The sequence below is a fragment of the Protopterus annectens genome, chromosome 7.part0 (assembly GCF_019279795.1).
Source record: "Protopterus annectens isolate FY-2018-M chromosome 7.part0, PAN1.0, whole genome shotgun sequence".
Classification (NCBI taxonomy): domain Eukaryota; kingdom Metazoa; phylum Chordata; order Ceratodontiformes; family Protopteridae; genus Protopterus; species Protopterus annectens.
The window spans coordinates 1,157,560,348-1,157,587,497 of record NC_056739.1 but is presented as its reverse complement, the minus strand read 5'-3'; the positions used below and the strand labels follow the sequence as shown (position 1 = coordinate 1,157,587,497).

General features: G+C 43.0%; 1 protein-coding gene across 5 annotated transcripts in view; it reads right to left on the bottom strand.

The window, feature by feature from the left end:
• The window catches only part of HERC1 (HECT and RLD domain containing E3 ubiquitin protein ligase family member 1), a 3,987,333-nt gene that overhangs the window by 2,276,403 nt on the left and 1,683,780 nt on the right, over nt 1-27,150 (bottom strand). The window lies entirely within an intron of this gene.

Genomic DNA, 27,150 nt, shown 5'->3' with positions numbered 1-27,150 from the left:
CTTCATCAGAACAATTATTGCACATTACAAAGACCTATTTATACAAGAATAACCGCCAAAATCTAGCAATCAAATAATTAAATGCACAATTATCTTAAAGTCACAGGTAGATCTTATAATATATCCCTGTATTCCTACTCGGAATGATTACATGTTAGTAAAAATAAATGATAAATAATAAAAACACTACATACATTATTTTTCCATATTGTCACTTTCTTAAACTATTTCATTAATTAATAAAAATCAATTGATTCATAAAATAATTATTGCACATATTTTACAAAATTTTTTGTATATATACAACCTTCATATAATAAAATATTATTATGTATAATTAAAAACTTGAATATGTTTTAATACCATAATATCACTGTATTAATTAATAGCACTCATAGTTTGTATAACATTTCTAATATGCCTTATAAGAATAATATATATACCAAATGTGTAATATAGACGTACATTTCATCCAATTAATTTCTCAAAAGAGGTTTGGTGGGTATACAATCATTTAATCCTGGGGGTATTGCTGCATTCAACCTAATTTGCCACTTTATTTCTTTTTCTGACACTAAGGCCTTAGTGTCACCCCCCCTAGGGTTCATTTTCACCACTTCTAGAATACCAAATAAAAACCCTTCACAGTCTGAATTACTATTTATATGCCTATATAAGGCACTGTTAGTATCTTTTTTACGTATACAATATAGATGATCATATATTCTAGCCTTTAGTCTCCTATCCGTCTTACCCACATAAAAGGAACGGCATGAGGAGCATAAAGCTAAGTAAATCAGATGCTGTGATTGGCAATTCCCTTTACTAAAGTATATCTTGCTTCTTATGATATTATCAAGTACTACGCTATCTTTGACCATAACACTACTGCACTGGTTACAATGACCACACTTGGTGGTTCCACCCTTACCTAAGTGTAACTGTTTGTTCATATTGTTGTTCCTGGTTTCAATTATTCTTTTAAGATTATAGTCAGTTTTATGCACATATAATGCCCTTGATCCCAACATGTCACTAATACCATCATCACTGGTTATTATATTCCAATTTTTGTCAATAATCTGATTTGACTAGCCTGTTTTCCATACTTTATAATACATGCCCTTTGGAAGTTACGACCATCTTGTATCATATTAGAGTCTCCAGTTTGTGTATTTTTACATCCACAGGATGGGCCTACCCCAAGCACTGGAGTGTATTTTTTCCCCCATTCCTGAATGATGTACATGGTGAAACTTAACCTTAAACTTAAAACTTGTTACTAAGTCAGTCTGATGTCTTTAATCCAGTCATTCCCCCATGCAAGAATGAGAAAAAGCACAATACTTTTTCTTTTGTCATTCTCTTTTTAACCAGGCTTTTTTTTACACTGCAGTGCCTACATTTCTTAAAAATTAAACAAGAAGAGAGAAGGAAAAAAAAATAAAGAAAGGAAAAAAAGAACAGCAGCACCTATTTACAATCTCCATTACACTTAATAACTGAGAAAACTTTACTTTATAGCATGCAAAGAAAACCATACACCACAAAAAATATTACTATTCAGAAAAAATGTTTTATTTATAGTTGACTTAACTTTCGCCCCTCTCATCCCCTCCCCAAACCATTTTTCCAAACATTAATGACTTGAAGTAGTGCATATACTTTAGAGTCCCCCCACCACAAGTCCAACAAAGTTTGAAAAATCCAATATTTCCAGATGTTCCTGTTTTATCATATTTCACAAATATAACAACTGCACTGTAATCCCACATTAAGTTACTGGTTTTATTACTGTTCATCTCCATCTCCCAAATCCTGTCTCTGCTTCATTTCCAATGTACTCTCAGTTCTTCAAGTCAACTCTTGTGCTCCCTTCCTCCTCTCCAACATTTTTCCCTTATAACAGTGGAAAAGGTTTCAGAGGTACAGTCTCTCTGTGGTCTTTATTACCAGAAGAATAAGAAGCAGAATATATGTCTGCTTCATAGCTCACGTTTTTGGACAAACTTTTTTTATTTCCTCCTTAGCATGTATTTCATCAAAAAATTATTTTGCCGCTCCAGGGAAGAATACATTGAAGATAGCTGCATACAGCAGTTTGAATCTCACACCTGTGTCTTGACATTCCCTGAATGGTGGAATGAATTTACTCCTCTTATGTCTGATGCACAATGAGTAATCATTCTCCAAAAAACACTCTAGGGTCTCCCACTTACAGTATTTTGTCCTTCTGCCACAGTTTTGCCAGAATCAACTCCTTTTGCTGGTAGGGTTGCATCTTTACTATTAAAGATCTAGGTTGTTTTCTCACAGTCAGGCTTGGAGGATACACGCAATGTGCCCTTTCAACTAACAACTGTTTTGAATACCAGTCCAGTTACTTATTTGTGCTTTTATAAAATTAACGCAGTCTGTTCCTTCCAGCTTCTCTGTCATAGCTGAGAATCTTAGGTTTTCCCTACGTGCTCTGTATTCTAATTCTATTTTTTTTTAAACATATCTGCTTGAGCAGATTCATATTCAGCCAGGGTTTTCTTCATTTCAACTTCTGATTTTTGCATCTTTATCACCTCATCTGAACATCTGTTTAAAGTTTCTTCCATTTTTTCCAGCCTTTTGCTGTTGATATACACCATCAGTGTTTTGTTTATTTTAACCGGCTGTGTGTGCAATTGTCTTATATCTTCATGAAGTCATGTCTGGAGGTTGCACTGCTTATTGCTGAACATCTGCAGAACTTTCCTCAGTATTTCTTCCTCACTTTTTGTAGCTGATTTTTTTCCAGGTGCTCTGTATTTCTTTTTCCTGGCATCCAGGCAGTACACTTACTAGCCAGTTACTGAAATGTACCCATAAACACAAAAGTCTACTGGCCTTCTCTGTTAAGTTTCTGTTTTCACACTGGGAGATATAGAGTTAAGTTGTTACTCAATGTGCAGCCATTTTGGAAGTCCCGTAGAGTTAGGGATGTTAGTAGGCATGGGTAAATCTAAGACATTTTCTTTCTTTGCTCCCAGGAAATTTTATTCAAGAAATAAATACAAACTTCTATAGCAGTAAGCACTGCTATTTTAAAGAGGTTGAGACTGAGGCAGTTAAAAGCTTTTCTTAATTTGGTCTCAATTCCTCTAGATGTTGCTTCCTCCCATTTAATTACCTCTGTATTACAACTTCTTACCGTCTCAACTCTTCTATCCATTTAGCATCCTTGTTACATTTTACAGTTTTCATAAATGCTTTTCTGAAATGCATCCATTTTTCTTTTCCTTTTTTGTGGTGTTTCTATTGCTTTGTTTCCCAATTATCTGCAAAACATTTGTTGGTCGATAATGAACTGTTTGTTTTGTGTTATATTTTTCCTTTGTATTTATCCTCCTATCTTATAATTTTTTTTATGTTTGTGTTATTTATTTATTTGACATTTGTTGACCGGGATAGTTCGACTGGGCAAAAGCCCTTTTTCAGCGGAGGCTTGGGGAGAAAAGCTCCAGAATACAGCAAAACAAAATTTACATGGAAAATAAAATAAAATACAATACAACAGAGAAACATATTGAAACATAAGCAAAAACTGACTTAATAGTTTGATATAAATAAGTGAATAAAAATGTATATCATATGTACAGTCAGAAGAGAAAAGAAAAAAACATTATTAAAAAGAATATTAACAAGAGACAGAGCACAGGTGGGATTGGTCACAAAGACATAACCAGTTGGTATTTAGATGGAGTATTTTCTTAAATTCATGGACATTGCTAATATTTCTGAGAGACATTGTTCCACTGGGTGGCAGGAGAACACCTATATAGATTTTGTCCAATTATTTTTTTTAGGTTTGTGAATCTGTAATAAATATTGATCAGAGCTTCTAGGGGATTGGGGAGGGTATATAGAGAGATAAGAGTAGAGATGCTAGGGCAAGAGGAGGGTTTGTTCAGGATAGAGTGGACGAAAATAAGTTGAGAAATAAGAGTTGATTAGGAAGCTCAAGCCACCCAAGAGTCATTAAAGCAAGGCAGTGGTGAGATTTTGAAGGCAGATTAGCAGAAAATCTGGCTACTTTGTTGTAAGTAACTTCCAGTTTACAGAGAAGTGCAAGTTAGTAAGAATTTGAAAACAGAAAAGGTTGGGTAGCAAGTAAGCAAGAGCAAGTGAAGTTCTAGAGTCAGGGGTGAGGAATGCTATGTTTCTATATAGTAGGCCAAGCTTTTGGTGGGTTTTCCCAATGCAGTGATGAACATGCATGTCAAATTTAAGTTGGGTTACCTATGAAAACACCAAGAAGCTTTGTAAAAGTATCAGGAGTAATGGTAGTGTTATTCAGTGAAGAGATGGTAAAATATGATTTAAGGTGTTAAAGGGATTTAGGGAAAAACATGAAGTTATGTACTCACCATAACGTTCGATGTATGTAGTCCATCTCGCCTCACATTCTTACCCGTGGGTTCGGAGCCGAATGTTGGCTCCGACTCGGCCATACTTTTTTAGCTCAAAGTCTTTCTATTGACTGGGCTAAGATGGCATCCCATGCTGCACTGCTCTCTAACCCCAGATCTAGTTTGCTGCGAGCAACAGCACTCATTCTCCATGCATAACACCACCTAAGGAAAGGAAGAACAAACCAAGAATGAAGGAAGCGCTGAAACCAGACCTAACCTCCAGATCCTCCAGGAAGGAGGGGAGGGGGGGGGTAAGTAAGAATGTGAGGTGAGATGGACTACATACATCGCACGTTATGGTGAGTACATAACTTCTTGATGTTATGTAGTCCAATCTCGCCTACATTCTTACCCGTGGGACAGTGTCCCCATAACCTAAATCCTGGGAGACTCAGTGGAAAATACTCATGAGCACTGTGGAACCAAAGGAAGACCTGCACCTAGATACCACATCTAACTTGTAATGAGTAACAAAGGTGTGAGGAGATGCCCAAGTAGCCACAGCACAAATATCATCCATAGACAATCTGGCCTGAAAAGCTGTAGATGTATATACAGACCGAGAAGAGTGAGCCTTCACCCGGAACGGTAAATCTTTTCCCCCTGAGAAATAAATGAAAGAAATACAACTGGAAATCCACCTGGAGCATGTGACTTTGGAAACAGGAGACCCAATTCTGTTTTCCGAAAATGAAACAAACAACTGATCAGATTTTCTGAGGTCTTTCGTCCCGTGCAAATAAAAACGTAATTGTCTGTGCACATCCAATTGATGAAATCTGAATTCTGCTTTGTTTGAAAACTGGGGAAAAAACACTGGCAATTCAATAAATTGGTTAAGGTTACTGACTGACGCTACTTTAGGAAGAAAGGAGGGGTTTAGTCTGAGAGAAACCCTGTCCTTATAAAAAATCAAATAAGGGGGTTTGATTGTAAGCTTGAAGCTCCGAAACGTGTCTGGCTGACGTGATGGCTACCAAAAAGACAGTCTTCCAAGTTAAGAATTTTAAATCGCAAGTGGCTGCAGGCTCAAATGGGGGTGAATTAAGACCCAGTAGAACAAAGTTCAAGTCCCAGGGCATAACAGGTTCCGATACCGGAGGACGAAGTAACAAAGTGCCCTTCAGGAAAGCCTTACAGAGTCCATGTGCCATCAGACTAGGCTCGTCTGCGACATAAAAGGTAGAAATCGCTGCCAATTGGACTTTAATGGTTGCGGCTGCTGAACCCTGGTTAGAGAGCATAGACAAGAACTCCAATACAGACAAAATTGGAGCTGTGTAAGGGTCAATCTTTTTGGCATGCGCCCAGATTGAAAACCTCTTCCATTTGCTGTAATAAATCTTCCTGGTCGAGGGCTTATGAGAGGAAGATAAAATATGAACCACCTCCGGCGAAAATTGATGAAGCCTAATTAATGACAGAAGTGAGTAGCCAGGCTGCCAACCGGTGGGTCCGAAGAGAGGGATGGAGCTGCCCTGACATGTGTGTCAGTAAGTCTGGTTGTGGGTCCAGAATCCAAGGAGCGCCCATGAGATAGGGATAGAGAAAGGGGAACCAAATTTGACGAGGCCAGTGTGGGGCAATCAAAATAATTTTGCTTCCCAAGGATTGCGCTTTCTGAATAACCTTTGACAGCAAGGGGACCGGAAGGGAAGGCATACAGTAGGCCGGACGGCCAATCGTGGACTAAAGCGTCCCTGGGTGACTCCCCCTGAGGGGGAATCAATGTGAAGTAGCTGCTGCATTTGGCATTGAGAGAGCTGGCAAAAAGGTCGCAGCAAGGCTGAACCCACCTGCGGAAGATCTCTTCCGCAACTTGACAGTTCAGGGACCACTCATAAGGCATCAGAATAGCTCTGCTTAGCCTGTCTGTGATCACAATGGACTTCCCCGGAATGTGTGTTGCCACCAGAAAACATTGGGAAGACACTGCCCACTGCCACACTCGCATGGCCTCCCTGCAAAGGGGATAAGACTTGGTTCCTCCCTGCTTGCTCAGATACCACATCACTGACATATTGTCTGAGTGGATTGCAACAGTCCCGAGAGGAAGAAAACTCTGAAGTGTTTGCAACGCTAGTAGCACAGCTCTCATCTCCAGGACACTGATATGCAGTTGTATCTTGTGCTCTTGCCATGTGCCTTGGACTGCCTGCCTAGATAATGCCCCACCCCACCCCATCTGGGAGGCATCCGTGGTCACTATGGCAACCAGGGGCACAGGAACGAAGGGCTTTCCCACATTCAGGTTGTCGGAGCGAAGCCACCAACTGAGATCCTGTTTGCCCCTGTCTGTGAGTAGAATAGGGTGAGAAAGTGGAAGACGTTGAAGAGACCACTGGGCAAAGAGTAGCCACTGAAGGAGCCTCATATGTAACCTTGCCAGAGGGACTAACATAATTGTAGCAGCCAATGTCCCCAACAGTAGGAGGACACATCTTGCCTTTGCTCTTCTCAGAGGGAGCAAGGCGTAAACCTGTTGTTGTAGGACTCTGATTCTTTCCTGTGGTAGAAACGCCCAGATGAGGACGGTGTCTAATTCGGCGCCTATAAAAGTGACATGCTGTGAGGGCAACAAGGCCAGTTCAATGTGATGCCCAACTGTTGACATAGGTTGATAGTAGCGTCCCTGGTCTGAAGTAGTAGATGCCTGGTGATGGCAGTAAGGAGCCAGTCATCCAGATACGGAAACACTTGGAATCCCTGAAGTCTCAAGTGAGCAGTCACCACTGCCATGTATTTGGTAAACACCCTAGGGGCTGTGGTGAGACCAAAGGGCAGGGCTCGAAACTGAAAATGACTGGATCCCAGCTGGAAGCGTAGGTGACTTCTGGATGCCCTGTCCATTTTTATGTGGTAGTAAGCATCCTTGAGGTCGATGGAGCACATCCACACTTCTTTTCCCAACAATGGGAGAATAGACTGCAATGTGACCATTCGGAACTTGGACTTTTGCACATGGGTGTTCAACTGACTGAGATCCAAAATGGGTCTCAGGTCTCATGTCCTTTTCGGCACCAAAAAGAATCTGGAGTAAGTCCCTAATCCGATCTGAGGGGACATGTTGGATGGCTCCTTTTTCTAGCAGCTTTGAAACTTCTGAAGCTGCGTAATCCCTTTGACTGTGTGGAACATCCGGGATTTTATTGATTGGAGGGGGATTTGATGAGAAGGGGATGACATACCCTCCAGAAATTATTCGTAGAACCATTGGTCCTGGGTGATATCTTGCCAGACCTCCGGGTATAATGAGATACGACCCCCGACTGGCTCTGGAAACGTACAGTCAGGCCTCCCATCAGGAGCGGTGTAAGGGAGAACCACAAAAGGAATCGCGGTCTCTCGAGTTGCGGGGACCTCCTCTGCCCCTAGGGTGGCATCTCCCTGAATAATCACCCCCTCCCCTGCCTCTGGAGGGGGGTTCACCTTGTGCACCGGGAAAAAACCTCTGTGATTTCTTGAACCACATTTTGTCACCCCTTTGGGCCTTGGGATAAGGCCTAGAGGGAAGGGAAAAACGGACTCCTACGGCAGACAGAGTTTTTTCCCTCCTGCTCGCACCCGGTGAGAGTGTCTTTCACATTGGTTCTGAACAAAGAGGAACCACCAAAAGGGGCATCGGTGAATGAAGACTTGAAGGCCTCCGTGAAGTGACAAAGGCGCATCCAGGCCTACCTCTTAAGAGCAACTCCTGAACTTGCTGCCCTACTCGCTCCCTCGGCTGCGTAGGAGATTAGCCTCATGGAGGAGTTTGCAATGGAATTGAGGGTAGACATCTGAGCCTTGACCATCTGGGCCACCGCCTCAGAAACGTTACCCATGACAGTATCTCCATGCTCCTTGAGGAGATCTCTCTGGAGCCGTGTAAAGTGTGATAAGTAATTCAGTGACAGTAAGGTAAAGGTCGCTGATGAAAATTACGCTTCCCATACCAGTCCATAGTCCTAGACTCCTTGTTAGGGGGATGGACAGTGGAAGAAGTCTCAGCTAATTCCTTCTGGGTGGCAGCTGCTACCACCATGGCATCCACAGGGACTCCCTTGGACAGAAATTCCTTATCAAGAGGAGCAAACAAAAATGTATTGGGTCTCCTGGGGACAGGTTCCAGAGAGTCAGGGGTTTCCCACACCCTTCGACAAACCAAATCCAGAAGCTCGTCAAAGGGTGGAGATACCCAGGAGGTGGAGGGCTGAGCACCAAAGGCCTTCAGAAAGACCGACTCCTCCTCAGAGGGGGCTTTGGATGGCCAGTCACCTCTTTGTTTCAAAATCTCTAGGATGTCAGAGATAGAAACATCCTCAGAGGATGACTTAGGGGAACCCTCCGATTCTTTGAGGTCGGTGTCTGATGTGAGAGACTCATCCTGGGAATCTATGTGCTTCCTCTTGCACGTCTTCTTTCTGGGTGGCTCCTCAGGCAAAAACTCTGAGGGGCCCTCAGAAATATGGGGACCACTCGTGGGGGTACCCTGAGGCCTTGGGGCTCTGCTATCCAGAGATAGATGGCGATCAGAGACCTGCACCGGTGCAGTAGGGGACAGAATGACTGACCCGTATGATGCCGCTGACGACCTGGCCAGCGTGCTCCGCATGGCCTCGAAGGCTGGTCCTCCTGGGTCCGAAGAACGACCAGACACCGAAGCCAAGACAGGAGTCAGACTTCCCTGTGCCGAAGCACCGAGAGTGAGACTAGGAGCCAAGATGTGTCCCGAAGCCTCTCCCTAGGGTCCAACCAAAGAATCCGGAGTCCTGAACCCCGTGGACGGTGCCGATGGGATCGGAGCTGACGCTGGAACCGATAAGCCAGGAGGGGCTGTCGGAACCAACCTAGGGACATCAGACGGAGCCGAGCACTCCGGCTCTGAAAGCTGAGATGTGCTCGGAGGAAGTATTGAATCAGGTTGAGGGACCGGCTCCAGAGCAGACTGGGTCGGAGCAGAGAACAATTTTGCCAGTACCGGTGACTGAAGACATCTCTGCACCACTCTATCAATGTCCACATCTGATAAGGCCCTGGAAGATTTGGAGGATAGAGAAGGAGATCGAGACCTCCTCCCTGAAGGGGACCTGCGAGGAGGGGATACTGGCCTAATGCTAGGAGATCGGCTTCAAACAGGTTCCAAGAAGATTGGAGCTGAAGCAGGTTCCATAACAACTGACACTTCCTCCGGCCCCGAGGACAATGGAGCCGAGGATGTCGAAGCAGACTTTGCTATTTTCTCCGGTGGCTCCGAGGAGACTGATGGAGCCGGAGATCGCTTTTTTGCTTTTGAGGATTTTGCCTTAGAGCTGGAAGCACTCTCCAGACCCTCCTCGAAGGAGGGTTTCAGAAGTCCCTTCAAAATCAATTTATTCTTCCTTTCCTGAAGAACTCGCAGACTAAAGGCATGACAGAAACTGCACGATTCCTGTTGATGAATCGCTCCCAGATAGTACACACAGAGTGTCCATCGGTAATGGACATTTTATAACTGCACCTAGAGCATTTCTTGAAGCCAGAGGGCTTATGCTCCATAGTATCTTTGGACATAGTTAACCAACAACAATTAACCACTGAAAAAATTGACCAATGGTCAAACAGTCACAAGGCGGGAAAAAGCCTACAACAGACGGAATACCACAAGATCTCCAAGTTAAACAATCCTCAGACACAAACAAGTGGGGGAGGACTAATTCCTCTAATTTAAACGGTTTTAGTCCCAGGAAACTTTAGAACACAAGGAAAGCAAGGGGACAGACTAGGTCCTCTAACTGAAACGGGCCTAGCCCATTGGAAACAGCTAGTGGGATGCAACAGAATAAACAATCAAAAAACACAACTTTTCCGCAATACAGACAAGAAAACACACAATAGCTATTAAAATAGCTTTTTTTTGCAAGAAACTTCTCTGATAAAGAAGAAAAAGGGTACTCGGCCACAGCCAAGAGCGAGAGCACGTCCGAGCTACACGAGCGGCAAACAAGATCTGGGGATAGAGAGCAGTGCAGCATGGGGATACCATCTTAGCCCAGCCAATAGAAAGACTTTGAGCTAAAAAAGTATGGCCGAGTCAGAGCCGATATTCGGCTCCAAACCCACGGGTAAGAATGTAGGCGAGATTGGACTACATACAGGAGTTTTGTTTTTTGGGGGTTGAGTATCAGACAGTTGTTAGTTAACCATGACTCAGTGAGGCTGAAGGACTTTGCATAAGTATAAGTCAGTAGGGTTATCAGCAATGGAAATGATAGTGGAGTCATCTGCATACAGAATGAGAGAGGACTGGGGAATGGATTGGTGTAGTTGACTGCTAAAGATGTTAAAAAGAAGAGGACCTAAATAAAACTGAACCCCGAGGGACACCCATTTTAATGGGAAGAAATGGAGATAGGGCAGACAGCCATTTGACAGATTACTGCCTGTCAGTAAGGTAACTGTTAAACCAAGAGACAGTTTCTGTAAACAGGTTAAGTTGGGACAATTTTCAGAGAAGGATGGAGTGGGAAACGGTGTCAAAGGCTTTAGAAAGATCTAGACAGAGAGAAGACACTAGTTTACTGTTATCCCTGGCAAGGGAGATGAAGTTTATAAAGGAGATGAAAGCAGTAGTGGTACTATAGTAGGGGTGGAAGCCATGTTGGGTAGAGGTGATCAGATTGTGTTGAATGAGATGGGCTAAGAATTGTCTGTGAACACAATGTTCAAGCATTTTGGAGAGCGGAGAGAGAATGGCTATAGGACGAAATATCAGAAAGTTCTCTTGAAGTCCTTCCCTTACGGATTGGAATAATGTGGAATTTTTTCCAAACGGTAGGGACAGTAGATTCCCTAATGCAGTGATTTAGAAGGATGGAGACAGGATATGCTATAGATTTAGCTGCAGTCTTTAGGAAGAGAGGTGGCAATTTATCAGCTGATAGAGAAAGTACAGTTGTGTACACCTACCATAAATGTAGATGTTCGAGTGTCTTCACTGTTGCAGTCATGACTGTAGGGTTCCCCCCTGCCGGCAGGCAGCCCTCGGTCGGCCAGAATCCCAAAGTCTGGGTCTGGCGTCGGCTGTTCAACCCCGCTCCCTGACGTCAAGAGTGCCAGGAGTATAAAGCTGACAGCCGACGCCATCTTCTCCAGTTTTTCTTGCCCCAGATGTCAGGAGTTCCAAAATGAAAATGGTCCCATAACCTTTGCAAATACACCTCAGAAGAATGGTGAAAAAAGGAACCACACAAACGTAAAATAAGAGGGGACAGGAGGGAGGGAAACCCAGACTGCAACAGTGAAGACACTCGAACATCTACATTTATGGTAGGTGTACACAACTGTACTATGTTCATCGTGTTTCACTGTTGCAGTCATGACTGTAGGGTAGAATCCCAAAGCTGAAAGAAAGGGAGGTGGTCATAAAGAAGAAGGGGCGGCTAAAAGGCCCTGCAAGACTGCAGAGGCAAATCCTGCCCTAGACTTAGAGTAGAGAGGTAAATTGTAGTGCTTAGAGAAAGTATGCACCGAACTCCAAGTTGCAGCTTCCAAAATGTCCTTGGTAGGAACTCCCCTGAAGAAGGCCGCAGAAGTGGCAGCAGCTCTGGTGGAATGAGTCCGAATGCTCCCTGGGATTTGCTTTCCATGGTGTGAATAACAAAATCTGATTCCATGAGCAATCCATTTAGAAATGGTTTGTTTAGAAATGACTTTACCTTGGGAACTTGAAGCATAAGAAACAAATTGTTCTGATTTTCTGATGTCCTTGGTTCTGTTCAGGTAAAAACGTAGCTGTCTATGTACATCCAAGGAATGTAAGATCCTTTCCCCTTTATTTTGAGGAGTGGGGAAAAAGGTTGGTAAGTGGAGAGTTTGATTTAAAGCCACTTTGGAAACCACCTTAGGCATGAAGGTCGGATTAGTCCTCAAAGATACCCTGTCTCGATGAAAAATAATATAAGGTTCCACCGCCATAAGGGCTTATAACTCTGAAACTCTCCTGGCAGAGGTTAGTGCTAACAGGATAGTTGTCTTCCAAGATAAAAACTTGATGTCAGAAGAAACGGCAGGCTCAAAAGGAGGCAAGGTTAGCTTTTCCAAAACATAATTGAGATCCCAAGCAGGAATAGGAGGAGATCTGGGAGGTCTTAAGTTCTTAGCTCCTCTGAGGAACTGTCTCATGAGCTGGTGGGAAAAGATGGGAGGGTCTGTATTATAATGAGCAGAAAAAGCAGAGGCATGGATCTTAATGGAAGAGAAAGAGAGACCCTTATGTAAGAGATCTGTCAAGTAAAGTAATGTTAGGAAGAAGAGGATCAGAATCCTGAGCCTGCATCCAAGAACAAAATCTTTTCCATTTTCCTGCATAAGATTTTCTAGTGCTAGGACGTCTGGCTTCTAAAATGACATCCATAACCTGCTTGGGTAGGAAAGAAGAAATCAAAGGTCCTGGATTAACCAGGCCGCCAGGCAGAGAGTTCTGACATGAGAGTGTAGAACCCAACCCTGATGTTGGGACAGAAGGTTCGGAGACTGAGGTAAAATCCAAGGGGGCTCCAGGCATAGGTTTTTTAGAGTTGGATACCAAAACTGCCGAGGCCAATTCGGAGCCAACAAGATTATCATCTTGGGTTTGTCCTGTTTTATCTTCAATAAAACTCGTGGAAGAAGAGGTAAAGGCGGAAAGGCATATCCCGAGAGGTTCCTCCAACTGAATGACAGGGCATCCACTTTCCAAGCTTCTCTGTGAAAAGTTCTGGCGCAAAAATTCTGTAGCTGATGATTTAGATGGGATGCAAAGAGATCTATGTGAGGACATCCCCATACTGCTGTTATCATCCTGAATATTTTGGTGTCCAGCATCCACTCGTGTGGATCCGAAAGGTTTCTGCTCAAACTGTCTGCCAGTAAGTTTTGTTTCCCTGGTAGAAACTGAGCTTGAAGATCCAGATTGCAAGCTAGAGCTGTGTTCCATAAATCCATGGCTAGTCTGCAAAGGGGGTAGGAATGAGATCCCCCTTGCTTGTTTATGTACCACATAACTGTGGTGTTGTCTGTCCGTATTAGTAGTTGTCCTGGTCGTATGAGAGTCCTGAAGGCCAATAGAGCTTTCTGAACGGCTAACATTTCCTTTAAGTTGATATGCAGGTGCATTTGATCCTTTGTCCAAAGGCCCTGCAGACAATTGCCCTGAAAATGGGCTCCCCAAGCATAATCCGAGGCGTCCGTGGTTAGAATCTGAGAGGCAGGAGGTAGACGGAAGGGCTTCCCTTTGTTTAGAGTACATGCCCTGGACCACCAAAGAAATTCCTTTTGAAGGCAAGGAAGGACGGGAATCAGTATGTCCAAACTGTGGCAATGCTGAGACCATACACTTTTTAGGTACCACTGTATTTTCCTCATGTGTAGTCTTGCATAAGGTACGAGAAGGATGCAGGAGGCCATGTAACCCAAAGCCTGCAGGAATTTCCTTGCAGATAGATGGGTTAGAGTTGCCAAGGCTTTGAAAGTTGATGCCAGCTGTAATTGTTTTTCGGATGTCAGAAATGCCATCTGGGTTGTAGTGTTTAGAAGAGCACCCAGAAAAGTTATCTGTTGTGATGCTGTCAAATTTGACTTTTTTATGTTTTATGCCTAAATTAGACAATCGTCCAGATAAGGGTAAATTTGAATTCCCTTGAGTCTGCAGTAAGCTACTACTGGAGCCAGGCATTTGGTGAAGACCCTGGGTGCAGTAGACAATCCAAAGGGCAGCGCAGAGAATTGAAAGTGCCTCGATCCGGCCTTGAACCTGAGGTATTTTCTGCGATCCTGCCTGATGGGAATGTGTAAATATGCCTCCTTTAAATCCAAAGTCACCATCCATGCATCTTTGGACAGCATTGGAAGTAACTGCTGTAGAGTAAGCATCTTGAATTTTGGAATCTCTAGAAAGGTGTTCAAGACCGACAGATCCAGAATGGGTCTCCATGAATTTTGCTTCCTTGGGACTAGAAAGAGCCTAGAGTAAAACCCTTTTCCCATGTCTGAAAGAGGAACCAGTTCTATGGCATTCATAGCCAAAAGAGCTTCCACCTGGTTTAAGGCCTCCGTCCATTGAAGTTTTGGAAGGTCTGGTCATCCGCTTGGCCTTGGCAAAGTATGAAAATGGAATTTGTAACCTCTTAAAATCACATCCAAAACCCATTTGTCCTGGGTTATTTGAGTCCAATTTTGATAAAAAAGAGAGAGTTTTCCTCCGAGAGGGGCTTCCAGGCAAGACGTTCCTGCAGCCCAACAGAGGGAGTCATTGAGTTTGTTTCCTTTGAGACTGTGACCTGTCCTCTCCTCCCCTAGGGGTAGAAGCAGTCCACTGTCTTGGTCTATAAGCAGCTTGATTTTGAGGCCTCCCTCTGGAGCGTCTATATCTACCCCTTTGAGGCCTGTCTGAAGAGGGAAAGGACCAGTTTTTTGATGGCCAATTCCTGCTAAATCTAGGAGACTGTACTTGTAAGAAATCTTTAACTGTTTGCATGGATTTCGCCTTATCCTCCATCTTTTTAATCACCTCTTCAACTTTAGATCCAAACAAAACATTATGCAGAACAGGAGCATCCAATAATTTAGCCTTTACTTGTTCAGGCATATTTTGTTCCTTTAGCCATACATGTCTTCTAATGACTGTGCCAGAGGCCGCAGCCCTACAAGAGGCCTCCAAGGCATCAAATCCACAGTGTAAAACATGCTTCCCAACTTGTTCAGTGGCATGCAATAAGTCATGTAATTCCTTAACATCTGCACAGGCAGAAATGGAAGTAAATTTTTATTTTAAGACAGACAAGAGAAATTGCTGATATTTAAGCATATGAAACTGACAGCTTAAAGCCCTAATGGACAAAGTAGCAGAAGTGTACAACTTTTTGCCCCATCTTTCCAAGGCTCGAGAATCCTTTTCAGTAGGAATGGGATTTTTAGCAGTAGTGGCCTTAACACCCTTAGGGCCGAGAAATGGTTTCAGGGTCAGTAGTAGGATTCTTGTATAAAAACTGATGGGAATCAGGAACCCTGTAGTATCTATCAGGCTTAACAGGAGCAGGAGGGAAAGAATCAGGAGTTAAGTTAGCCTCCGAAAAGGCATCATCCACAATATCCAAAACAGGAGGAATAGCCAGGGGTCTATGTTGGGGAAGAAGAAGAAAATCCCTCAGTCTTTTCTTGGATTCTGAATACTCCTGTCCCTCCCAGTGGAAATGTTCCCTCATTTCATGCAGAGTTTCCCCAAAAGAAAAATCCTCAGGAGGAGAAGCTGAAGGAATGGATTCTTCCGCATCAGAATCCTCATAAGGAGGGAAAGAATATTCCTGATCAGAAGAAGAAACTGAGGAAATAGAAGCCTGATCAGAGGAATCATAATAAACATCCTGCCTTGGCCTTTTGTTTGGAGGGGGATGAGAACCCCTAATCATTGTAAGTAAATCCTCCGCCATCTTGAGTAACTGTTTCTGTGACTTGGGAGCCGGTTCAAAAGAGGCCTGCGTTGAAGTCTTTGATTTAGAAGGAGTCTTTGCCTTTGGCTTTGCCTTTACTTGAAGCTGAGTAGGCCTGAAAACCCCTTCGGAAGCCGGTACCTGCACAGCGGCTCCGGACCCATCCGAAGGTCCTGCAACAGAGATATTTAAAGGCCTGGTTGACTCCTCATGAGAGTCCGTTTCGGCCGCCAGTTCTGAAATGGCCGACGACAGGGGCTGCAAAAGCACCTCACTGACGACGGTCGAACCTGAAGCTGGCTCCACATGTGCGCTATCATTAGATTTGGACCTCGGAGACCTGTCTTTATCTCTGCGACGCTTGTGAACTCCGGTAGATGGAACCGTATCCGACGACATTTTGTAGTTAAAGCACCTACCGAAGTAATGAAAAGCAAAATCGTACCTTCGCTTAATTGTATGTTGATTGAATCTAGCACAAAACCGACAACTAGCAACGTCGTGGTCAGGGCCTAAGCAAGGAATACAGTAAGAATGAAAATCCTTATGAGGTATTTGCTTCCCACATGAAATACAATTATTAACTTTTTCTGACATCGGAGTGGAGCAAGAAAAAGTTTCTAACGGGTACTTAGCTTTGAGTGGAGAAGAAAGTCTTCGGACCGAAGTAAATAGAAATATTCGTCAGGAGTCACCCGACCGGCACTTGCGACCTGCTATCACCGTACGGCAAGAAAGACTGGAGAAGATGGCGTCGGCTGTCAGCTTTATACTCCTGGCGCTCTGACGTTGGGGATCGGGGTTGAACACCCGACGCTGGACCCAGACTTTGGGATTCTGACCGACCGAGGGCTGCCTGCCGGCAGGGGAGAACCCTACAGTCATGACTGCAACAGTGAAACACGATGAACATCATGGTTTTAGTTTAAGAAAAAGTTTTTTAATGTATCTGGTAGGACCAGGTTTCAGTGAAAAAGCTGAATTGTGTAGCAGGGGTGGGTAGGGAGTGGGAAATTGGGTGTATATGAATTCTGCACAATAGAAATGATGGAATCAATGAAGAATGAATTAATGACAGTTGCAGTTTCAAGGGGAGTATTATTGGGGGAAGGGTGAGGTGTAGAGGGATTGCCTTGGTAAATAATCTGATTAATAGTATTCCAAATCATTTTGGGGTTTCTGGATGTAGAACTTTGATTTGTGTGGTGGAAGTTCTTTTTGTCACTGATAATGTGTTTTTAGTCAAGTTGCGGAGTTCCCTACATTGTAGGAAGCTGTCTGGGGCTTTACTTTTGGTCCAAAGTTTCCACGCATTATCTCTTTTATGCATTTCTTTTATGGATTAGAGACCTAGTAAATTTAGACAGCCAAGGGGAATGCTGAGATTTTGCTTTGACCATTCTGGTTGGGGCAAGAGAATTAACTGTGTTAAGGAAGATGGAGTTAAATTTAAGTACTGCTTCATCCAGAGGTAGAGTAAATAAGAAGGGCCAATCTACATCAAGGAGAGAGTTGTTAAAAATCTCAGGGTTAAGTTAGTTGCCTTACGGCATTCTTTAAATTTGTGAGGTCTAGAGTAATAGGGGGAGAATCTTTGAATGCAAATTGGACTATGATCACTTACGGAATTTGGTAGGGATTGAGGACAGAGATACAGATGAGGATTAGAAACAAGAATCCAGTTAACTGGACTTGAATTAGTGGGTTTATGGTGAAGAGATAAGTTGAGTAAACTCATACAAGTTAATGCTGAAAGTGGGGGAATTAGACCAAATGGTTAGCCAACTGATATTAACATCGCCTAAAATCACAGTCTCATTGGGTACATTATTAGACATCCAGTTGAGAATCCATTCTAACGGTGGTATGTTATCTCCTGGGGCTATACAGATTGCAACTGTTGTTAGGGTTGTGTGTTTGTTAGGTTTAAAATTAGCCATAATGAGTTCTGCTGAGTGAAAAGAGGGAAGTAAGGGTAAAATGTTAGGTGGTTAGAGTAAACAATGGCAACAACTCCTCCTGTGCTCAGTCATGATGCAGAATGTTGTAACCTGGGGGAATAAATTCATTATCTGTGTTGTGAGGTTTTAGCCAATTTTCAGAGAGTGCAACTATGTTAGGAGAATATTGGTCTATCCAAGAGTGAATTTAGTTGTCTTATTAAGGATATTATGGATGTTGATGGAGTAGAAGGATAAAAGTTTGGAGTTAAAGTTACATGTATGCAAAGGGACTGGATAGTGTGAATTTGATGAAGTATAGTGGGGCCAGGGTTAAGGTGAATGTCACTTGAGGGTTGAAGGGAGATGAAGGGGTGTAGGAGAGGTGTAAAAGACATAGAGAAATTTATGTTTGGTTCTAAATTGTGACGTAAGCTTAGGAGATGATTTAATTTTGGGGAGACTGAGTTCATTACAAAAAAGAATGAGGATGAAATGGGGAGAACAGTAAAGTGTGAGTGTGCAGTACAGAGAGAGGAACTAGGTGAGCAGGGGTGAAGTACTAACAGGATGTGATAAGAGGTAAGGCTGGAGAGAGTATTAAAAGAGAGGATATAAGGAGAGAAAGAAATTAAAAAGAGAAAACAGAAAAGAACATTGTGAAGTTAAAAAGAGTGATAAAAGAGGTTGAATGAGAGTATTAATCAGGGAGATGCTTATAAAAGCCAACGGAAGTAGATGGCAGGGAAGAATTATGTGGCAGAGGGTGCAGTGAGATAAGAAGAGAGATGTAGGAGAGAAGATGGGAGGGCTAGATTGTAATTGGCTAAGATGAACAGGAAGTTGGAGTGTCGATGGGAGGGGTCAAATGATTTGCTATAAAGGAGACTAAAGTTGGGGTGGTGGGAATGGGGATAGGTGAGCAGAAAGAGCCAGAGAGCAGCGAGTATTGATGTTTTTAATTTATTATTCAAAAATAATTATAGCAAATCATGATCTGTATTGTATACTGCTTTTACCACATCAATATTTCTAATAATTTTGATGATCTGTACCCTTTTCAGTATTCTTCTAACAGTGATATTTCTTGTCTTAGTTGCTTTATAATTTATTCTACCCAATACTTCTATACTGGCATTCTTCTTGTTTCCTTCTTTTCCTTTTTATTCTATGTTGCAGCAATAACAAACGTCGGTGTGGTATATTCAAGATTTACCCATGGTTGGTGTGGTTTATTCATGAGGGTGAAGCCAGGGTGAATAAATAAAGCCAACCATGGGTAAATCTTCAACATATCACACAACGGAGTCAGTTATTGCTATTATACGACATTATTTTTTAAAAAAATACTTGCTTTTCTTAAATAATGTCTTTGTATAATGCCACTGTGGTGCTCTTCCACGTTTTATACGATATCTTGAGGAGTTTCTGATGTACTGTGCATGCATATAGGACTTGCTTTCCCACACTTACACAATACATCAGTGCTGTTTAAAGGAAGCAACGGAGAAAGTAAGATTTCCATTGCTTTTTTTTTTTTTAAACCAAGAAAAATGAAACCAGGAGGCTTTTAACATCTGGGAGAGATGGGACAGAGAAAATAAAAGGATAATCAGGAACGTTTCTTTAGTTTTGCAGAACATACCTAATTTTCCTCTTATTTTACTCTGTGCCATCTCCCTCATTCGTTTGAGGTCTTTGGTTTGTAAATTTATTTAAAAAAAAAAGAAAAGTAAAAATGTTATGAGATACATTAATGGAAAAAAAGCCCAGGCGACTGGACCCTTTTCCATTGGTATATTCGCAGATTTACAATGGTGACACTGGTTGGGCTGACCAATCAGCATGCTCCTTTTTTATTACTGGCCAGTCATTGTATAATTTTATGGTAACACTTTTTCTGTTATTAATTTATCTGCACAGTAGTATATACAAAGGTTAGGTACTACAGACTCTATGTTGTCTGATTTTCATCAGGTTTAACGTACGAGTTGTCTGATCCAATGGGATATAACCTCAACCCCATCACTGAAGCTTCATGGATCGGGGGCTCTGACCCCTCCCTACCCATAAATTCCCTGCACTCTACCTTGGTACCTCAGATCAAAATTGCTTCCACCAGATAGAAATTTAGAGGTATAATAACTTTTTTTTAACAGGTTGATCATTAACTTAACGGGAAGAGTGCAGGAAGGGATCACAGTCTGATAGGAATGTTCACAGGAAAGGATTCACATGAGATCCATTCAGTCACTAGAATTCAATGCAAGACACTTTGGAAGGGGGCAGGAGTGGAGGGAGGTTGAAGTGGATGAAAATAAGACAACATGGATCTATCACTATGCTAAGTACATAACTTTCAATTCCAATGTCACATCCAATGTAGTCTATTTTCATCCGATTTAAAATATGGGACAGCTTCCCAAGCTGTTTCTACCTGGGTGGTATCAAAGAAGGACATTCCTGAGAATGGTGGAACCAAAGGAGAAGTGTGATCTAGACTGTACATCCAATTTATAATAAGACACAAAGGTGTGAACTGTTGACCAAGTTACAGCAGCACAAATGTCATCAATGGGAATTATTTTCAAAAAAGCTGTTGGAAGTAGTTATTCCTCTACTGGAATAATCTTTGGGTTTTGATTGCAGGGGTAAGCCGTTTTAAATGTATACATAGGAGATACAATCTGATAATCGTCTTGAAAGAGTAACCTTACAAATTGCTTTGCTCAATTTGAGTCTAGAATATGCAATGAACAATTGGTCAGATTTCCTGAGGTGCACCATTTTATGGAGGTAAAATCTGAGTTGACAATGAACATTCAACATATGCAGAGAATATTTACCTCTGAAGAAGCATCTGGGGAAAACACTGGTAGGTTGATGGACTGGTTTAAACTTGCTTCAGAAGGGAGAAATGATGCATAATTCCTTAAGGAAATGCTGTCTTTGTGGAAAACCAGATAAGGGGATTTGCAAGAAAGGGCATGTAACTCTGAAATTCATCCGGCTGATTTAACAGCCAGAAGAAAAATTGCCTTCCAAGAGAGAAGCTTCACATCTACTGAAGTTGTCAATTCAAAGGAAGATTGAGTTAATGCTTATAAATCAGAGAAAGAACGTTCCCCTCAAACAGGTTTTATAGATACTATCTGAGGTGTCATTTTGACCTATGTGGGAATTTGAAATTGCAGCCATTTGCACTTTGACAGTGGAAAAACTGGAACCAGTATGAAAATGTTCAAACTTTACAATGGAAAGAATGGGAGCAGAAAAATGATCTATTCCTTTTTACATAGCAGATGCTGAAAATCTTTTCCATTTGCTAAGATGAAGCTTTTTTTGTGGACTGATTTTGGGAGGCTGAAATAATGTGAACTGATGCTAGAAGCTTGGCGTCTTGGACTAAAGTTGGAACTGGAGAAACAAACCATTTATTTTCATGGAGTTTTAATTCAGAGGAGGCAATCCGGCCAGGTGAGTCAAAAGATTTGGATAATGATCCAACATCAATGAAGGATGTATTAGTACAGGCCATAGGAATGGGAAGCATTTTTGATGGAGCACAAAGATGCAATGGGGATCACTCTGACTTTGTGCCTTCTTGCTTTCTGGATGAATATATTCATTAGTGGCAGTGCAGGAAATGCATAAAGGAGACCCGGGGACTAACTGTGGACAAGGGTGCCCCTCAGTGACTGTCGCTGTGGAGGGAGTAGGGCTAAGTAATTGCTGCATTTGTTGCTCAGGTAGGATGTAAAAAAGTTGCAATATGGTTGGTCCCAGAAATGGAAAATCAAAGCTGTCACTATTTTACTGAGGGACCACTCTAGGCATTAAGATAGTTCTGCTCAATTTGTCCGCAAACACATCAGACATCCCTGGGATGTGTGTTGCTATCAGAATTTGGTGTGAAGACATAATCCACTGCCATACTCGCATTGCTTCCTAACAAAGGGGGTAAAAGAGGGTCCCCCCCTTTCTGTTGATGTACTAGACTAGTCCTAAGTTGTCCATCTGTATAGAAATCACATCCTTGGGGAGAACTTCCTGAAATACCGGCAATGCTAGGAGGACTGCTCTCATCTCCAAGACACTGATATGAAGATTAGCATCTAGATGCTCTAGATGTAACCAAAAACCTTGAACCATTCTCCCTTTGAAATTCTTCACTGCCAGAAGGAAGGCATCAGTAGTTATGATGGCGGATCTATGTGGAAGAGATGACCTTCAGTCACTGATGGAGATGTTAGTCAACAGCTGACATGATCTCTGCAGATTTGAGTAACGTGAATTTTGCATGTACAGGATGAATGTTCTGAGACCAATGTACAAGAAGAGTAAATTGGAGTGACCTCATGCAGAACATGGCTAGAGGGACTAGTAAAATTGTGGAGGCTATTGACTAGTAAAATTGTGGAGGCTATTAAACCTAACAGTCACAAAATTAATCTTGCTGAGGAATGTTGAAGTACCTGTGGAGATATCAGTCGTAGGGAGAATACTATGGATTGGGGCAATTTTTAATACCGAGTCCAGGGGGCATTCAATGAATATTTGTTGTGAAGGTTCTATGCGACTTGAGTAAATTTATTGTGATTCCTAGGTTTTGATTTATATGGAGCAAACAAACCAAATGATGTTAAAAAAGATACTTGGCGGTAACAGTAAGGAGCCAATTGTCAAGTTGTGGAAAAACATGAATCCCCTTGCAGCTGTATACGAGCTGCAACCACTCCCATTATCTTGGTGAACATCCTGGGGGCTGTGGTGAGACAGAAGGGCAATGCTCTGAACTGGTGATGACTGGCTCCAAGCCAGAAATGGGGGAATCTTCTGAACACTTCTCTGTCTTTACATAACAGTACGCGTCCTGGAGATCTATTGAGCACATCCAATTGTGCTTCCTCAGAAGAAGCAATACGGACTGGATTATGACTATATGGAATTTTGTCTGTTTCATAAACTGGTTTAAGAGACTCGGATCTACAACAGTCAGAAGTTCCCCATTGTTTTGGGAACCAAAAACCTGGAAGACATTCCAGACTAGTTGGGCTTCGGGGACAGACTGGATGACTATCTTTTTTAAGAGTTTGGAAATTTCTGCTGCTGCCAGTTCCCACTGACTAGGTGGAAGGTTGGGAACTTTTTTCTTTCTTACTGGAGGAAAGGAAAAGGGAATTGAGTAGCTTCTGAAAATTATGTTTAGCCTTCAGGAATCTGTTGTTACATCCTGCCAGGCTTGTGGCTGCATGGATAAGCTCCCCCACCCCTGAATGCCTCGAAAGTGCAGCTGCTTGCCAAACTTTCAGGAGCCCTGGTATGGGTTTTTGATAGAGAGACTGTGAAAGCCGGATACTGTGGTCTGCCTCTTTGGCAACATCCATTATAGCTAGCTCCTCCTCTGCAATAAGGAGGTCTGTCTCCAGCAGTGTTGTGATGATAACTCTGTGACTTACGGAACCACATCTTCTTGCCGCCACTCTGGCTCCTAGAGAAGGCCCTTTGAGGAGTGCAGAAACGAATTCCCACTGCAGAGAGGGGGTTTTACTATTCTGCTGACTGCTAGAGTGTCTCTCACCTTTGGCCCAAAAAGTGCAGATCTGTCAAAGAGACCATTAACGAAGGACATCTTAAAACTTTCTGCAAAGTCACAAAGACATATCCAGGCAAGATGGCTTACAGTAATATGGTGCTTGCTGCCCTTGCTGTATCATCAGCTGCATTAGATAGCAGTTGCATGGTGACTTTCAATATGGACTGTAAGGTAGTAAAGCTGGGAGTCCACAGTATTCTGGACATTTACAGCTATGTTACCTAAGACAAACTTGGAGAGCTCCTTAGTGAAGTCCTTCTGAAATTGGGTTACATGAACCAAACAGTTCTTGAAGGACACTGAAGTATACATCCTTTTCCCAAACATGTCTAATACCCTAGACTCCCTGTTGGGAAGGAATGGAGAGAGGAACTTTCCTCCAATAGTTCCTTTTTGGTGGCTGCCACAATCAGCATGCCACCTACCGGTGGACCAGTGCTCTAATGCCTCCTGTCTTTGGGTGTCACCAAGATCCTATCTGGTTTATTCGTGATTGGTTCCAACACATCAGGGTCCTTTGAAACCCACTGAACCAGAAGATCATCAGGGCATCAACAGGCAGTACTACCCAGGATGAAGCTGTGCCAGAACAAAAGGCCTGTAAGAATACATCTTGTCTGGTGAAGTATCATCTATGGACCATCTTTCCTCACTGTTTCATCAACCCTAGGATCTCACTGCAGGCAATGTCTGGGATCTGGGGGATCCTTCACCTTCATTTAAATCCGTGTCTTCTGTGAATGACACTGGAGATGAGTCTATACGCTTCCATTTGCATGTCCATTTCCAGTGAACCTGAACTGCTGAGTGATCAGAAGGGTTGTAATCAGATAGGGAACTCATGTAATGAGCCGCCTTAGAACCCTGTGGAGCCAAACTGTCCTTGGCGGACAAAGATGGGAAGAAGCAGCAAAAACCTTGAGGTTAGGTTGGAGCAGAGTGGAATGGTAATGCATTTTTTTATTGGCACAACCAAAACCCTTTCAAAGGCCTCAAAAGCTCAAGCAGCCATTGGACCCAATGGGGATCTCTTCCTGCCCAAAGAAGAAGGGAACCCCTTGGTCCTGATGGCCCCCAGCTTAGAGACCGACCTCGGATCTGAGCTGTCAATGGCCAAAGCCCAGACAGGGAGAGAAGGCTCTAGTAACTTCAGATTCAACCCATCCACTCAAGTCCTGGCACCGATGCTTCTACACAGAGACTCTTCCTGATCATAGTGCCTCAGAATCAAGAGAGAATGGGATACCACCGGAGTCAAAGTAGCAAGCCCTGTTGGCTCTGACAAAGGCAAACCAGTGCAGGTTGGAGCCATGACAGTTGGATCCGATGGGCAGACCAGTACCAGAGACAAATGAAGTGGGGCTGTTGGACCGATACTTGGTGTGTTTAGGGGTGCTGGCATAAAGAGAACCCAAAGACAAATTTGCTTTCAAGAATTTCCACATCATTCTATCAACACCTTGCTTGGTGAGGCTTTTGGATGCCACACAGGGTGGTCTCAAAAATCTCTTCTCCTGCAAAAGAGGAGGGTGGAAAGTACAGTTTTGTACCTACCATAAATGTAGATGTTCAAGTGCTAATACAGCTGCAGTAATCACAGATGGGTTTTCTGCCGTCAGGCGGTCCCTCGGTCAGCCGAATTCCAAAGTCTTGGTCCAGCGTCGGTTGTCGTCGCTTTCTCTTCTGACGTCAGTGAGGCCAGAGTATATAAGACACAGCCGACGCCATGTTCTTCAGTCTTTCTTGCCCCAAATGTCAGGTGCCCCCAGAAGGAAGGCAATAATAAATAATGCTTATATGTATATACAAGCAATGCAATATAATCCAAAATCAGTGGTTGCAAGCAAATAAAACATAGCAGGATAACCCAGTCAGGTTGTATGAAGAGGTTGTTAGGCCCCATGCCTTTACCAAGTAGGGAAGGAGGGAGGGAAACCTGTACTGCAGCTATATTAGCACTTGAACATCTACATTTATGGTAGGTAAAAACTGTACTATGTTCATCGTGCATACAGCTGCAGTAATCACAGATGGGTAGAGTCCTAAAGCTACGCACAGGGTGGTAGGTACTAGGAGGAACTGGGTTGAGCCAGAATGCCCTGCAAAACAGCAGTGGCAAAGCCTGCTCTTGTTCTGGAATATAAAGGCAGGTGGTAGTGTTTTGTGAAGGTATGTACAGAGCTCCAAGTGGCTGCCTCCAAAATATCTTTGGTAGGAACTCCTCTGAGGAAGGCTGTAGAGGTAGCTGTGGCCCTGGTGGAGTGTGATCTGATACCTGTAGGAACAGATTTCCCATGGTAGGAATAACAAAACCGTATGCAGTGGCCTATCCACTTTGAAATAGTCTGCTTGGAAACTGGCTTCCCTTGAGCCCCTACAGCATAGGACACAAAGAGTTTCTGATTTCCTGAAGGACTTTGTTCTGTCCAAATAGTAACGTAGCTGCCTATGGATGTCTAAAGAATGTAGCAGCCTTTCCCCTTTGTTTTGAGGATTGGGGTAAAAGGTAGGAAGGTGTATGGCTTGATTTAAAGCTACCCTGGATACCACTTTAGGCATAAATGATGGGTTGTTACGAAGGGAAACCCTGTCCTGATGGAAAATGATAAAGGGCTGCACCGCCATGAGGGCCTGTAGTTCCGAAACTCTCCGAGCTGAAGTGATAGCCAGAAGGAAGGCAGTTTTCCAGGACAAATATTGTAAATCTGTTGAGGCAGCTGGTTCAAAAGGAGGCAATGTTAATTTTTCTAGTATGTAATTAAGATCCCAGGCTGGTATTGGTTGTTTCCTTGGTGGTCTTATATTCTTAGCCCCTCTGAGGAACTGTCGTAAGAGTGGGTGAGAAAATAAAGGAGGATCCGTGTTGAATTCTGCAGAAATGGCTGAGGCATGGATTTTTATGGAAGAAAATGAAAGTCCACGGTTCAGCAGCTCAGCTAGATACTGTAATATCTGAGGCAAGTTCAGTTTTCTAGGGTCCCGGCCTTTTTTCTCATTCCAAGAACAAAACCGCTTCCATTTTGCGGAGTAAGCTTTTCTAGTAGATGGCCTTCTGGCCTCCAAAATGACATCCTGCACCTCCTTGGAGAGTAGGGTCTGTTGTGGTGTTAAGGAATTTTCCATGCAGCGAGATTGAGTGTTTTCAGCTGACTGTGAAGAGTTTTGTAGCTGTGCTGAGTCAGCAGAAGAGGCATTAGAGGCAGGGACCAGGGAGGAGTATGTGTTAGGCTCCTCAGGAGTGGGTACCAGTGTTGCCTTGGCCAATCTGGAGCAATCAGTATAATCTTCGGTCTGTCTGCTCTTGCTTTCAAAAGCACCTTGGGCAGAAGAGGCAGAGGTGGGAATGCGTAAACTGTCCATGCTGTCCAAATGAATGAAAGGGCGTCCACTCTCCAGGCCTTTGGATGAAAGGTCCTCGAACAAAACTTTTCCAATTGATGATTCCTGTGGGAGGCAAAAAGATCTATGTCTGGCCTCCCCCATGCTTGGATTATTTCTGTGAACACCTGAGGATGTAACTTCCATTCGTGTGGATCTGTCATATTTCTGCTTAGATCGTCTGCCAGTGTGTTTTCCAATCCTGGCAAGTACTGTGCTTGAAGTTCGATTTGCCATTCCAGAGCCAAGTTCCAAAGAGACATGGCTAGTCTGCACAAGGGGTATGAATGTGTTCCTCCTTGTTTGTTTATGTACCACATTACTGTGGTGTTGTCTGTTCTTATCAGTAATTGTCCTGGATGCAGGAA